Raw genomic sequence first — 14,766 nt, forward strand, 5'->3', positions numbered from 1 at the left:
ACACTCTTAGTCCATGTGCTTGGAGAACATAAGTCCAGGCATGTCTGGTGGGCATTGCTGAGTCTAACTACTCAGGCAAGGTTGACCAATTCCCATGGTGTGGCCTTGTGCCAGTGAGTCATTGAATTGTAACTCCCTTGCTGGACAATGGCTGTTGATGGTTGTTCAACACCTGCCCAAGAGTTGGTTAGCTCCTTTGTTCTTGTCTCTGGGGATCTAATATCTGGGCAATTCCCTAACTCACAGCATATTTTAATGACGACCATACAACACAAACTCCTAACTTCATATGCACCAGTGATATACATATTTAGATAGAACAATGGCTTTCAGCAGATCATAACCTTTCCCATGATACCTCACATAGCATGTTTTATGTGAAATATCACAATTATATATAAATGATGAATATGGGGTTTACAGGGTGCTTCCCCAAAGATCAGAGTGTCACAGAGGTGGTAACTAATTTAAAAGCCATCGTTATACATGTGTAGTTAAGATTTATTTTTTCCAATGTGCATTACTTTGCCTTTATCGACACTGACATTCATCTGCCATTTTGTTGCCCTGCCATCCAGTTTTATGAGAGCCTCTGTAACTCCTCACAGTCTGCTTTGGACTTATCTTGAATAATTTTATATCATCTGTAAACTTTGCCACTTCACTGTTCACCCCCTTTTCCAGATCATTAATGAATATGTTGAACAGCACAGGTCCCAGTAAAGATCCTTGGGGGACCCTGCTGTTCCCCTTTATCGGTTGTGGAAAACTGATAATTTATTCCTATCCTTTGTTTCCTATCTTTCAACCAGTTATTGAGCCATGAGACGGCCTTGCCTCTTATCCCATGGCCACTTAATTTCCTTAAGAGCCTGTGATGAGGTACCTTGTCAAAGGCTTTCTGAAGACCCAAGTACACTATATTGACTAGATCATCCTTATCCTTATGTTTTTTGACTCTCTCAAAGAAGTCTAATGGATTGGTGAGTCTAGTACCAGAATGTAATGATTACCATCATGTTTTGCAGTCGGATCCTCATAGATAGACATATCCTGAATGGGTGAAGGTCCATACTGCATCTGGGAGCAAGTCTCCCAGTCCAGATAGAGACAGACATGCTAGTGGGGCTCAAGCTAGCATGCTAAAAATAGCAGTGTGGACATTGTGGGTTGGGCAGGAGGTCGGGCTCTATGCGGAATTTCAATAGGCTGTTGTAAATTTATCTAATAGTTTACCAGCAGACTTTTAATATACCATAGCACAAGCTTATAAAATCTAGTGGAATGATCTAGATCATGTACAAATGAAGCAAATAACTAATATTAATCCAGATCCAGAATTTAAGGAAGAAAAGACTGATTAAATCATACACTACAACTTTCCTGCCCAGTAGATGGAATCCACTTGAGAATCAGAAATAAATTGTTCTTTCTGACAAATGTTATTTCATAACTGGTTTCTGGATTGCACAGCCAGGCACCTGAGACTAGACAGAAAATCTGGAAACAAGAATTGAATATGCTGTACACAGGAAAGGCCTGGAAGAACACAGAATGAAATCCAGGCCACACTGAAGTCAGTGGGACAAAGTTTTCAGCCATATGTGAAACCCAGAGGTGAAGTAGAAAAAACAAAAACTGATGCGCTTAAAGTACTGAGTACAAGGGGTGGTTGTCAATGCTCTATCAAAACTTTTTTCCAATGGACATATTTTTGTGTGCATTTGTTTTAACAAACCGTGATTTCTGCAAAAATAATTCTGCTTTCCTTTTTTTTTTCCCGGGGGGTGGAAAACCAAAAACCCAGTACCTGAAAATTTTTGACTGATGTTTTGGCTGTTTCTGTTTTTTAGGTGTTCAGTATGTTATTGTTATTGTTATTAACAAAAGTCTGCAAAGCTCTTCTGAACACCTATCTTCTTATGTGGCATTTCCATTACTGGAGGTTTGCAACTACTGTAACCTATTCTGTATGATAGTCTCTTTGTGGGTGAATAATCCTTTTGAACCACCCAGGATAGCACATCCTCCATCCAAGATCACCATCTTTTTCTGCCTGATGTTCTTCTGCCCATAAGCATGCATAGTCTGCTGAATCTCTTAAAATGTGTCCTGCAATTCAAATCTTTCTTTTCATAAGATCTCTGTCTAGCGTTTGCTGAGTTTGTCATCTCCAATACTTTTCCATTGGTTATGCGGTCTACTCATGATATTTTCAGAATTTTTCTATCGCACCATAATTCAAAGGACTGTAATTTTCTTTATTTTGATTGTTTGAATGTTCATGTTTTACAGCTGTAATTTAACACAGACCAAATCTAAGCTTTTAAGAGTCAGAATTTAACCTTTGGATTTATGTTCCTTTTTATTCTTCCAGAATGTCTCTTTTGTTCTTGCTATTCTGGCTCTCATTTCAGTATCCAGTCCTCCATCCTCTGTAGTAAGGCTTCCTAAGAAGCAATAATTTCTCACTTGCTCTATGGCTGTGTCATTCACTGGATCCTTACATACCAGCATAGTTTTTGTCTTGTCCACATTCAATTCTAGACCATATTTTTTTGCCATATTGTTATATAATCTCCACTGACTTTATCAGACCTTCTTCTAAATTAGCCAACCACACTGTCATCTGTGTAATGAATGTTGTTCACCCATTTTCTATTCATCTTAGCACCTTATTCTGTTACTTTGATTAAATTAATCAAACACTCACTATAAATGTTGAATATAGTCAGTGACATTATACCATCTTGTCTCACTCCTCTCTTGATCTCTATTAGATTATTATCATCTTCCATTATAATTGCCTTCTGATTCCAGTATAATTATTTTATTACTCTGAGTACATATCCATCAGTCTCTACAGATCTTAATATTTTGAACAATTTGTAGTCATAGATTGTGTCAAATGCTTTTTGGAAATCAAAACATAAGTATACCGTTTTCCCCATTTCAGTTGATCTTTCTAATATAAGCTTCCAGTTCATAATAGCATTTATCATGCCCTTCCATGTTTGAAGCTATATTGTTATTTGCTTATCCATCTTTCCTTGTACTTTGTCTTGATCAACTTGCAAAAGTATCTTAGAGACATCAGATATGAAGCTGATTGTTCTGTAGTCCTTACAATCCATAGCGTTGATCTTTTTCAGGATTTGGATATACAATATGGTTGTAAAGGCAGTTCTCCTACCTCAAAGATATTCTTCATTACTTCTAACAGGGCTTTCAAGCCTTCATCCCTGGTGCTTTTAAACATTTCAGCCAGTATTCCATCACAATTTAGTGCTTCTCCATTTGGAAGTTTTTTTATTGCTGCCATGATTTCTTTGCCCATTATTGGCAGGCTTAGTTGACTAATCTGTAGTTGACGTTTTTTCAGGCCTGTCATCCCCCAAAAGTTCCTTGATGTACTCTCGCCACCTGTCGTTCTTAAAAACAAAAATGGACAATATTTGGCAGACTCTGGACACCTATACCAGATCCCAATGATACTGCAAAGAACGGAGCTGAAAAGAAGTAACCTTTGCTGGTGGTGTACAAAAATCTCTTCAGAACGTTCACATGTTTTGGTCTTAAACAGAAATGTGTGGTATTCAGACAACTATATTTGATAAAAGAAAGACCAGTTTAAAAACAGATGCTTCCATGATCACTTCTGAAAGGGGGCCCAAAATAGGTCAATGAAAGAGATTGCAAAAAATATTGTGAATGGTGTTTTTATTTTTTTTAACAGTTTTATAATATTGAATAATGTCAGTACAGATTTTGCTTGAAACGTTAGGGCAAAGACCAACCATGAAAAAATTCACCCCAGAAGATGATGGATTTGAGTCATTCAGAACTTTCTGAAAGTAGATTACAATAGATACTGGTATGCAGTCTTAAACACACTGAAGCTGTGGTATGGGCCATTACATTTTTAATGTGACTGGCCTTAAATTCCTGCTACTCTTTGAAGAGTTTATGGTTATGTTTCATGTTGTTTGTCTCTCGATATTTCTTCCCTAGTCTTCTACCTTGGATTTGTCCAATGCCATTGATATCATGGTCATTTGGCTGTTCTCAATATATCTGCTCTTCCAATAGGCACCAGCGCTTCTACCACTTGTGGAAGAATGTGCTCATCTCTAGTATGCATCTAGTATGCATCAATAAAAACTTCACCCCCTTCTCATACCCAGTAGATGATAGTGATACCCATCCAATAAAGTCCATTTATCTTGCATATTTACCTACATCAACTTCACTCTGCCCACCAAGTCCACCAGAACTTAATTATAAAATCTCAAGCCTCAGAGAAGCTTTCTAAAAGCTGCCTTTAACTTTTTTAAAAAATAACTTGCCACAAAAAGGTTTATTCATTTCCCCCAAATGTATAAATTCCCTTAGAATTACAGCTCTGGAGTGTGGGATGAGTAACATTCAGTTCTAGACCAGGGACAGCTTTAGGTCCAATATCTCATAAATCTTCCAATATGAAGGCTAAAACTATATTATTTAAACAATTGGAGAGCCATGAATATCCCTTTTCAATGAATTAAGACATTTGTTTCTATCCCTGGTCAATTGAGATACTGGCTGAAAAGCATTGCATGATTTTATGTCTAGAAAAGCTATTTTAGATCATTTTTTGAGGTTACTGAAACAGAATAATCATTCTTTTGGGGAAGGAATAATATAAATGGAGGGGTAGCAAATATTTGAATTATACGAATTGTTAAAACTCTCTAAATATTCCTAAAGAAGATTTCTGTAAAATATGTGGCATGAACAAAATGCACACCAGTATGTGTGATATAAAGGTTGTGTTGGCACTCACGTGAGATGCCCAGTGTAACTTAGTCATGGACACTGCAGACTCTTACCAATGGAACCTTCTCCATAACACCCAATCCATATATAGACTGGCTTTTTCTCTCCCTTTGTGTCTTACAAGAGCTGGTCAAAAGTGTGTGTGTGTGGGAGGGAGGGGATGAATCTTTCTCCCCATCCTCCCTCCCCCAATTTAAAATAATAAATTAAAATATCTAATTCAAGAAATTTAACTAACATTTGGATCAACTCTAAAATATGGTTGGAAAACGTAAAGAAAATCACAAAGATGTTGTACACACAGCATAATGTAATATCCTAAACATAATAAATAATGTTGGTATGATTGTGTACACAATGTATAATAACATTTGACATATGATCTTAAATAATGCTCCTTTGTTAAATATAAGCTGGCTCCTCCATCTGCATGTTGGACAGCCTGTATATTGTATCCAGAAAACATTCTATACATAGTACATTACATACCCCTTTGTAAAATTACACTATTTGACCTCTCTTCTTCCTTGCACTGCTGTAACTCCATTAACTTTAATGATGTTATGGACATCAGTATGAATCATGAGTAAGAGTTGAATCAAGCTCTGTATATTTAGCAGTCATGCAAATATTTGCCAAAGTTACTGGGGGCCAGATCCTCATGTGATGTAAATTGGTGTAGCTTCATTGACTTCAGCAGAGCAACACCAGTTGAGGATAGGGCCCTCTTCCTTTCCCCTCAGCAATCGAAGGCTCACCAGTTGCGAAGCCCTCAAATGAGCAAGGAGACAAATGTTTGTCATCGCTTAAAGAGCTACGGCAGACAAGCTGTGAGGACCTTTAGCTGGCACCCATGTGTAATTCCAAAAAGCCAACCTTGTCACGGCTGCCTTTTTTGCAGATATTTCTCATTGTGTGTATGTGTCTCGTGATACTTTGCAATACAGATTGACAGGAACCAGAAGCCAGGTTCATCAAAGCCACAGATTTCTGATCCAGAATTACAGAGACTGATCTGTGCCAACACAGACCTAGACTGTCCAGATAGACTGAACAGGAGGAAAATGTAATGCCAAAAAGAAAGAAGCGGAAGTCTAATTAATCAGAAACAAATAAGTCATCTTAATGGCAGCACTGAGGAAGTACAAATGTAATTTGAAAGTACCCTATGTTCCATAAGGATGACATTGTGTAGTAATTCCACTGCCAGTTATTGCCATCCAAATTGCTGAATACTGAAAAACAAATGACTCATTCCTTCTAATAGTCTTTATTTTGTATTTTTACATCTCAAGGTGCTTTAAGATGCATCTCTTCTTCTTAAGCTGCTGTTTGTTTTTCCCTGTGGTATATTTTCAGCATTGCTTATCTTTGTAATACCCATCCTGTCTCTAGGTCCCAGGTAAAATAACTAAACTGGCTGGTATTGTGTGTCAAATGTGCGAGTTGGGCAGAAGGCATCTGAGAGTGACTGCCTGGAGTTGCGCTATGTTTGATCTTATCACCCCCTTAGCATCATTAACTTCAACAGAGTGGAAAATATGCTGGAGATACTGTGGCCTAGGCAACTGTACCAGGAACTGAGAAGGAGAAAGGACCCCTTGCTCCCTACGCTTTTCGGTGGCCACATTATGCTACATGGATCACAGCTTTGGGAGCTTGGGGCAGGAGTTGAGTGGCCGAAGCTCCCAACCCCAAGTGGAAGGGAGATGGTGGGGAAGCATGAGGAGTAGGCGGAGCTATGGTGGTTCCCTCTCCCCCCTCCCCTGCTAGTGGAGCTGGCTGACCATACAGGGGTGGATATTCTGCATTCCATCAAAGGGTAACAGAAACTATTCCCTTCTCTCAGTGCAACAGAATTGCTCCAAGAGCAATTGTACCCTCTGACACGCACAGCCTCCTGGTACTCCCCCTGGGGAAGTGCCCCTTACTTCACGCTGTGCCTAAATGGTACCATTCAGCCCCAAGGGGCCCAATGAGCAGAAACTAATAGCTTTGTGTCAGTGTTAAGCAGTACTAATGAAATGGGTGGGAGAGAATCCACAGAGTTCTAGGTGCTTCTAGCTGCCATCTGAAAGTCTCTCTCTCCTTTGCTGTGTAACTTAACTGAAAACAATGCAGTGGAACAGACTGCATCCCGAAGTGCTTTGCACATTAAAGGAAGGCTGGCCTTGTGGTAAAGGCACTAGGTAAAGGCCTGGAGATCCAACTTCTATTCCCAGCTCTGCTACCCATGTGTGACACCGGCAAAGGTACTCAAGTTCCCTCAGTCTCACTTCTCCAGCTGTAAAATAGGGATAATATTCCCTTCCTCACACCATTTGTCTGTCTTATCTATTTAGATTGTAAGTTTCCTTTCGGGCCAGGGCTGTCTCTTATTATATGTGTGTACAGCTCGAGTCTCAGCTGGTCCCTGTAGGTGTAGTTGCAGTACAAATAATAACAACAACAATGAAGTTAGATACAGTTACAAAGTTAAGATTTTTTTAACAGATATGGGAAATGGGAAGAGAGACTGATAAAGGGCAGTGGTGTGGTGATATATTTTTAGATAAGCTATGGAAAGATATAAACTGGCCACCAACAAGTTTAGGCTTGAAATTAGATGAAGCTCTCCAACCATCAGAGGAGAGATGTTCTGGAACAGCCTTCCAGGGGAAGTAGTGGGGAGAAAAGACCTACTTGTCTTCAAGACTGAGCATGATAAGTTTATGGAGGGAGTGGTATAATTGTATGTAGCCAATCTGAGACTGCTAGCAGAAAATATCTCCGATGGCTGGTGTTGGGACACTACATGGGGATGGCTCTGAGTTACTACATGGAATTCTTTCCCAGGAATCTGGCTGGTGGGTCTTGCCCACATGCTCAGGGTCTAACTGATTTGGGGTTGGGAAGGAATTTTCCCTCAGGTCAGACTGGCAGAGAACCGAGGGGGCAGGGGGGCTTTGACCCTCTTCTGCAGCATGGGGCATGGATCACTTGCAGGTTTAAACTAGTGTAAATGATGGATTCTCTCTTTAAAACATGATTTGAGGATTTCAGTAACTCAGCCAGAGGCTAGAGGTCTATTACAGGAGTGGGTGGGTGAGGTTCTGTGGCCTGTGATGTGCAGGAGGTCAGACTAGATGATCGTGATGGTCCCTTCTGGCCTTATACTCTATGAAAGAGATGGTGTATCAGTGAGGCAGAGCGACACAGGAAAGTGGTTACAGGAGCTGCAGAGGAGAAGGTTTTTATGACAGGTGTCGTGAAGGTCAGTGCCAGTTTAACAGAGGGAGTAGAGAACGAGAGAAAGGGACTGTTGTAGGCTGCGGTCAGTCTTGTCGAGTATTCAAAAAGAAACAGGAAGGCAGTTTTGACTGGAAACATGAGCCACATTTTCAGCTGGTGTAGATTAGCATAGCTCCACTGAATTCAATAGAGCTATGGTGATTTACCCCGGCTGGGAACCTAGCCCATGTATACTTTGCTTGCAGAGCAAAGCAATGAGGGGGAACATTAATGCAGGAAACAAAAGTCCAGGACTGAACAGGCCTAAAATCCTCACACATGAAAAACTGAGGTGGAAACACTGGCCCTAGTGAAGTCACTGGGAGATGTGTCATTGGCATCACTAAGGCCATGACTTCACCCTTAGGGTCAGATCATCAGGTAGCAGAAACGGGGATAGCTGCACTGAAGTCAATAAAAATCAACTGTTTCACAGTAGCTGAGGATCTAGCCTGACATTATGCCACCAGGATATCGTTGGGAATTATCTCCAAGGGTACTGCTTTACAGCCCAGGCTGCCATATGTAAATCCGGATTAAAGGGGAGAGCTGGTATGAAGTACTAAACTCACTAATATTACTAGGAAGGGAATATAGTAAAACCTAGAAGTAACTGCTCTTCCAGTTCAGATAATGGAAGTGCACTAGCAATTTTGTCTTTGAACCAAATTCTTCTGAGGTATGCACAGGGACCCCCACTGTGAGGCACCATACCAACACGTAATCAGAGAAAGTTCCTGCCCTGAAGAGCGTGTACTCTAAAGACAAAAGGTGGGAGGGGAAAAAAGAAGCACAGAGTTGTCAAAAAGAACAGGAGTACTTGTGGCACCTTAGAGACTAACAAATTTATTTGAGCATCAAGTGACTTGCCCAAGGTCACACAACAGTTCAGTGGCAGAGATGGTAATAGAACTCGGGTCTCCTGAATCCCAGTCCAATGTCCTGGCTACTGGACCATGTTGCCTCTTAAGACATAATTGGGCTTTAAATGTTCTCTATATATGAGTGGATTCAAAACCTCAAGAGTAAACACTATATATTAGAGAAAGTCCCTTCTGTTTCCTTGGTTACTGAATTACATGAATAAATTATACAGAAATATTGAGTGGTCATTTGTGGCTAGTCTCTTTGGAGTGTTCACACTGGAAGGTAAAAGCGGGAGCCAAGCCCTGCAGTAAGTGGACAGCTCGCATTCGTGAGTAAAGGGCCCAGTTCAAAGCCCATGGAAACTAATGGAAGGATTCCCATTGACTTCAATGATATTTGAATTGGGCCTTCACTGAACAGCTGGTAACACAGCTAATTGCTGACACAGGACCAAGAGAGGAGAAAATTCAGTCTTTCAGGTCATGCTGCAACTACAGATTAAATCAAAACCCAGGGTCCAAAAGCTCTCAAACTTTGGGAAATATTGGATCAGGATCCAAATCCTAAATGTATGGCTTGGCCTCATCTCTAGTTACAACATAACCCCAGGGAAATGTGTTGTAGGTGGGTGCTTGGAGTTGTGGGATCTGAAATCTGCCTGTGTGAGAGACACACACACACACGCATTCAGAGAAGCTGTCTAGAGGGTGAACAAAGGTTTGATGGATCCTGGATTAACGATCTAATTCTAGGGTAAAATTTTCAAAACCTGTGTCCCATTTTCAAAAGTGATTTAGGCACTTAAGGCCAGAGTTTCAAAGGTTTTTAGGTGTCTAATGGTGCAGATAGGTGCATAAGGAGATTTTCAAAATCACCTAAGCACCAAGAGCTAGGTACTTTTGAAAATCCCATTAGGTGTCTATCTGCAACGTTAGACACCTAAATACCTTTGAAAATCTGGCCTTAAGAGCCTAAGTTCTATTGACTTTGAATGTCCACACAAGGAAGTTATACTAGTATGAGATGAGATAGGGTGTGAATTTAAAGTGCTATAGTTATATCAGTATAACTCACTGTGTGGACACTTTCTCTTTTTTCAGTTAAGTTTGGCACTCTGGAAGGGGTTTAAGCTAAACCAGAACAAGCCACACTTAAACCAGAATACATGTCCATATGGGGAGTTATACCAGGGTAACTATATCTGGTATAATGATAAAGGTATAAATGGTAAAACTTTCCCGTGTAGCCAAGCCCTTAGGCTCCTAAATGCCTAAATTACGTTTGAAAAATAGGACTTAGTCTGCTGTCATTTAGGTGCTTTTGAAAACGTTACCCCGGTCTTTGGTGGATCCAGGCCCACGCTCAGTCCACTGGTGTGTGAAAGTGTTCTGAAACCCACCTGACTTGTTCCACAACAAGGCTATATTTGCTTTATATTCACACAGAAAGCATACTGTTTTCTCATTCTTGTTAACGGACATCTATTGTAGTGATACTTTGCCTTTATGTAGTGCCTTCCATCTGAGGATTTCAATGCACTTCGCAAGGATTCATGAATTTATCCTCTCAGGATACGGAGCCATGGAGAGATTAAGTGGTTTGCCTGAGGTCACACACAAAGTCTTGTGGCAAAGCCAGGAATAGAATGCAGGTCTTCTAAGTACCAGTCCTGTAGTTTAGTTACAAGATTATCCTTCTTTCCTTATTGCAGTCACCGGGTGAGAGCTACAGACTGGCTCCAAAATAAAACCTTAATGGACCAGCCTGTGCAGGAAAAAAACAAAAGAACAACAGCCCAGCCAATCCCTGCAGTCAAAAGGATAATAGAACAATAGTGCAAGAGGCATGACTGTCCGTAAAAAAGCCATTTTCAGGCTCACTGTAGCTACCTTGCTGTTAAGCTGAATGGTCTGAAATATGGTGCATCTTTTCAACCGTCATCTCACTGATGATATTCACAGGTGTTTATATGTACGGAATCAGGATTAATATTACCCAGTGTTATTCAAATAACGTTTTGGGGATGTATCACCTTTCATACAATGGCAGCAATGATCATACTTCAGACTATGGGATAAATTCTATCCTCCATTATAGCCATGGCGACCCATGGGACATCATGGGTTATACCTGAGAGCAGAATTTGTTGTATTGCTTTTCAAGGTGGGATTCTTCTCAGATATATTGGAAGGTCCTATAACTTATGTGACGCCACAGTAAAATGAAGTATATTGCCCTACAGTAATGGAGAAAGACTGACCTTTCCCTTGTGAATGACCTTTCAATAGTTGAATGGCTACTTGGATGAGCTAATGCAAACTCTGTTGGAAAAAAAAGGAGATATGATTAAAGCATGACCCCACTAGAGATCCTGCTATTGGTTTTATGTGAAAGGTGCTGAGATACTGTGGTAATGGGCAACAGTCTACAACCCTTGGATAGATGGTATTGGAATGCGCATTCACAAAGAAGGAGAACTAAAGTTGCCTGAGTAACCTTAGTTCTCCCATTTCCTACCTTTCAAGTGCTTGATTTTGTGACCATAATAACATTCAGTCAGAGGTGTCAGGGTTTTTTAATGTTGACTGTTTATATGGACGTGCAGCATTTCCAAATATATATTTCAAATATATATATCTCAGAACCCAATATGCTCACATTGTACCTTAAAACAAATGGCTGTGGGGATTATTTGACTAATTTTTGCCATTTAGAATTCTCATATATGAAAAGTTAAACCGTTTGAAAGACTTATTTTTTTTCCTGGCAGTTACAAGTTCCGAATGCTTTTGTGCATTCCAAGTAGTCCTGCCCAGATTCTACCACCTGTTCCATCATTCTGGGTATATTCAGGGTATAGTTCTTTTCCATATGGGCAGTGTAATTCCATCAAGTAGAAATCCAGCAAAGTTTTTTTTTTTTTTTTTTAACATTAAACCTTGGGAGTTAATCATCCATCTGTGTGTAATCATTGATTCCATTAAGCCTTATGGCCTTGTCAGATTATCAAACATTTTAAACGGCACTTTTTTTCTCAACAGAAAAAGCATTTGATAATTAAGGGCATGATTAGATCGAAGTTTTCAAGACTCACTCCAATCCCGTATAGACATTTATGTGAATTTCATATCAATCCTCCTCCCTTTACCTATCCCTGAGTCTGGCTCTTGAGAGTAGATAATAGAAATTACATCTAAAAATAGGTAATCCAGGTGTCTCTTGACAGACAAAGCCAAATAATTTACTTGGAATAAAACAAATAAAACATTTCAGTTCTGGTGTTCAAGCTATCAGATGCTCACTCAGATTTTCTGATAGGGCTGGATGAATTAGTTTGCCTAACGTTAGAACAGACTCAAACCATAACTGATTGCACACACTGAACCCTTACTGTGGTTATGAAAAGTCAGGGAAACCTGAATGAGTTGGAAGGTGAAATTATTTTGTATAAAAGGTAGAACAGAGGAAGCTCTCCTGCACCCTATGTGTTTCAACAATGACTTCAGCAGTAGTCAGATCAAACTTAAGCAAATGTGTGTCCGGTAGCATATATAGGCCCTTATCCTGAGGTTCAAGGAGAAACAGAGCTGTTCACAAAGGAATCAGTGAGCAAGGAACTTAGCGAGAACACCCAGTTGGCAGAGCAAGATGTTACAGCAGCAGTCTACCTGGTTTGAGACAGATGAGGATGGGCAGTCTGTGGCCACCAGAGAGAAGAGAAGCAGGAGGAATTCCATGCAGCTAGAAGTTTCATATTGATACCAGATCCTCAATGTGGAAACTATGGAAGGTACCTCTCAAGATCCAGCAGGTCCAAGGGAACAGAGAGAGATGCACAATACGTGTGGATGGCAGCTTGGCCCAACCTATAAGAAAATCAAGTTTACCTGCAAAGAGTTCTCCAACCATCCAAGGAAGACAGCTGATGCCTGTTGGAGAGGCAGTACTCAGAAGAACCGAAAGAATGTTTTTCAAGGGACAGGTGGACAACAGCCTTCCTGAAGTCAAGGCATGAAGACATCATTCTACGATTGGTTAGGCTTCTGAAGCTGACTGGCAAGGATCCATTGATGATGGTTCATTTTGACAATAATGGGGGCTGTCTCACAGATCATAGAATATCAGGGTTGGAAGGGACCTCAGGAGGTCATCTAGTCCCCTGCACAAAGCAGGACCAATCCCCAACTAGATCATCCCAGCCAGGGCTTTGTCAAGCCTGACCTTAAAAACCTCAAAGGAAGGAGAATCCACCACCTCCCTAGGTAACACATTCCAGTGCTTCACCACCCTCCTAGTGAAAAAGTTTTTCCAAATATCCGGCCTAAACCTCCCCCCACTGCAACTTGAGACCATTACGCCTTGTTCTGTCATCTGCTACCGCTGAGAACAGTCTAGATCCATCCTCTTTGGAACCCCCTTTCAGGTAGTTGAAAGCAGCTGTCAAATCCCCCCATATTCTTCTTTTCTGCAGACTAAACAATCCCAGTTCCCTCAGCCTCCCCTCGTAAGTCATGTGTTCCAGTCCCCTAATCATTTTTGTTGCCCTCCGCTGGATGCTTTACAATTTTTCCACATCCTTCTTGTAGTGTGGGGCCCAAAACTGGACACAGTACTCCAGATGAGGCCTCACCAATGTCAAATAGAAGGGAACGATCATGTCCCTTGATCTGCTGGCAATGCTCCTACTAATATAGCCCAATATGCCATTGGCTTTCTTGGCAACAAGGGCACACTGCTGACTCATATCCAGCTTCTCATTCACTGTAACCCATAGGTCCTTTTCTGCATAACTTCTGCCTAGCCATTCGGTCCCTAATCTGTAGCGGTGCATGGGATTCTTCCGTCCTAAGTGCAGGACTCTGCACTTGTCTTTGTTGAACCTCATCAGATTTCTTTTGGCCCAATCCTCTAATTTGTCTAGGTCCTTCTGTATCCTATCTCTACCCTCCAGCGTATCTACCACTCCTCCCAGTTTAGTGTCAGCTGCAAACTTGCTGAGGGTGCAGTCCACGCCATCCTCCCGATCATTAATGAAGATATTGAACAAAACCGGCCCCAAGACCGACCCTTGGGGCACTCTGCTTGATACCAGCTGCCAACTAGACCTGGAGCCATTGATCACTACCCGTTGAGCCCGACGATCTAGCCAGCTTTCTATCCACCTTATAGTCCATTCATTCAGCCCACACTTCTTTAACTTGCTAGCAAGAATACCATGGGAAACCATATCAAAAGCTTTGCTAAAGTAAAGGAATAACACGTCCACTGCTTTTTCGTCATTCACAGAGTCAGTTATCTCATCATAGAAGCCAATTAGGTTAGCAAGGCATGACTTGCCCTTGGTGAATCCATGCTGACTGTTCCTGATCACTTTCCTCTCCTCTAAGTGTTTCAAAATTGATTCCTTGAGAATCTGCTCCATGATTTTTCCAGGGACTGAGGTGAGGCTGACAGGCCTGTAGTTTGAGAGCAAAATTAATCAAGAAACCAAAGGACATGAAGAGGAGAAATTTTTGAATTGCTATATGCCAATGGTAGGAACCAGAACAACAAACAAGACAAATGGAATTGCTCATTTATGAGCATAAATTCAATCTAGTTGGTATTGCTGCAACTCCCCAGTGGGACGATTCACATGATTGGAGTGTTAAAATCAATGGTTATACCCTATTTAGGAAGGATCAGCTGGGCAAAAGGAGACAGGGAGTGGCATTCTATATCAAAAATGGCATCATTCGTTCCCAAGTCACTGATAACTTGGAAGAAAAATTATCTTGAATGCTTATGGACCAATCTCCTAACAAATAAAGCACA

Source organism: Lepidochelys olivacea (genome assembly GCF_965140295.1).
Source record: "Lepidochelys olivacea isolate rLepOli2 genome assembly, chromosome: 4".
Taxonomy (NCBI): domain Eukaryota; kingdom Metazoa; phylum Chordata; order Testudines; family Cheloniidae; genus Lepidochelys; species Lepidochelys olivacea.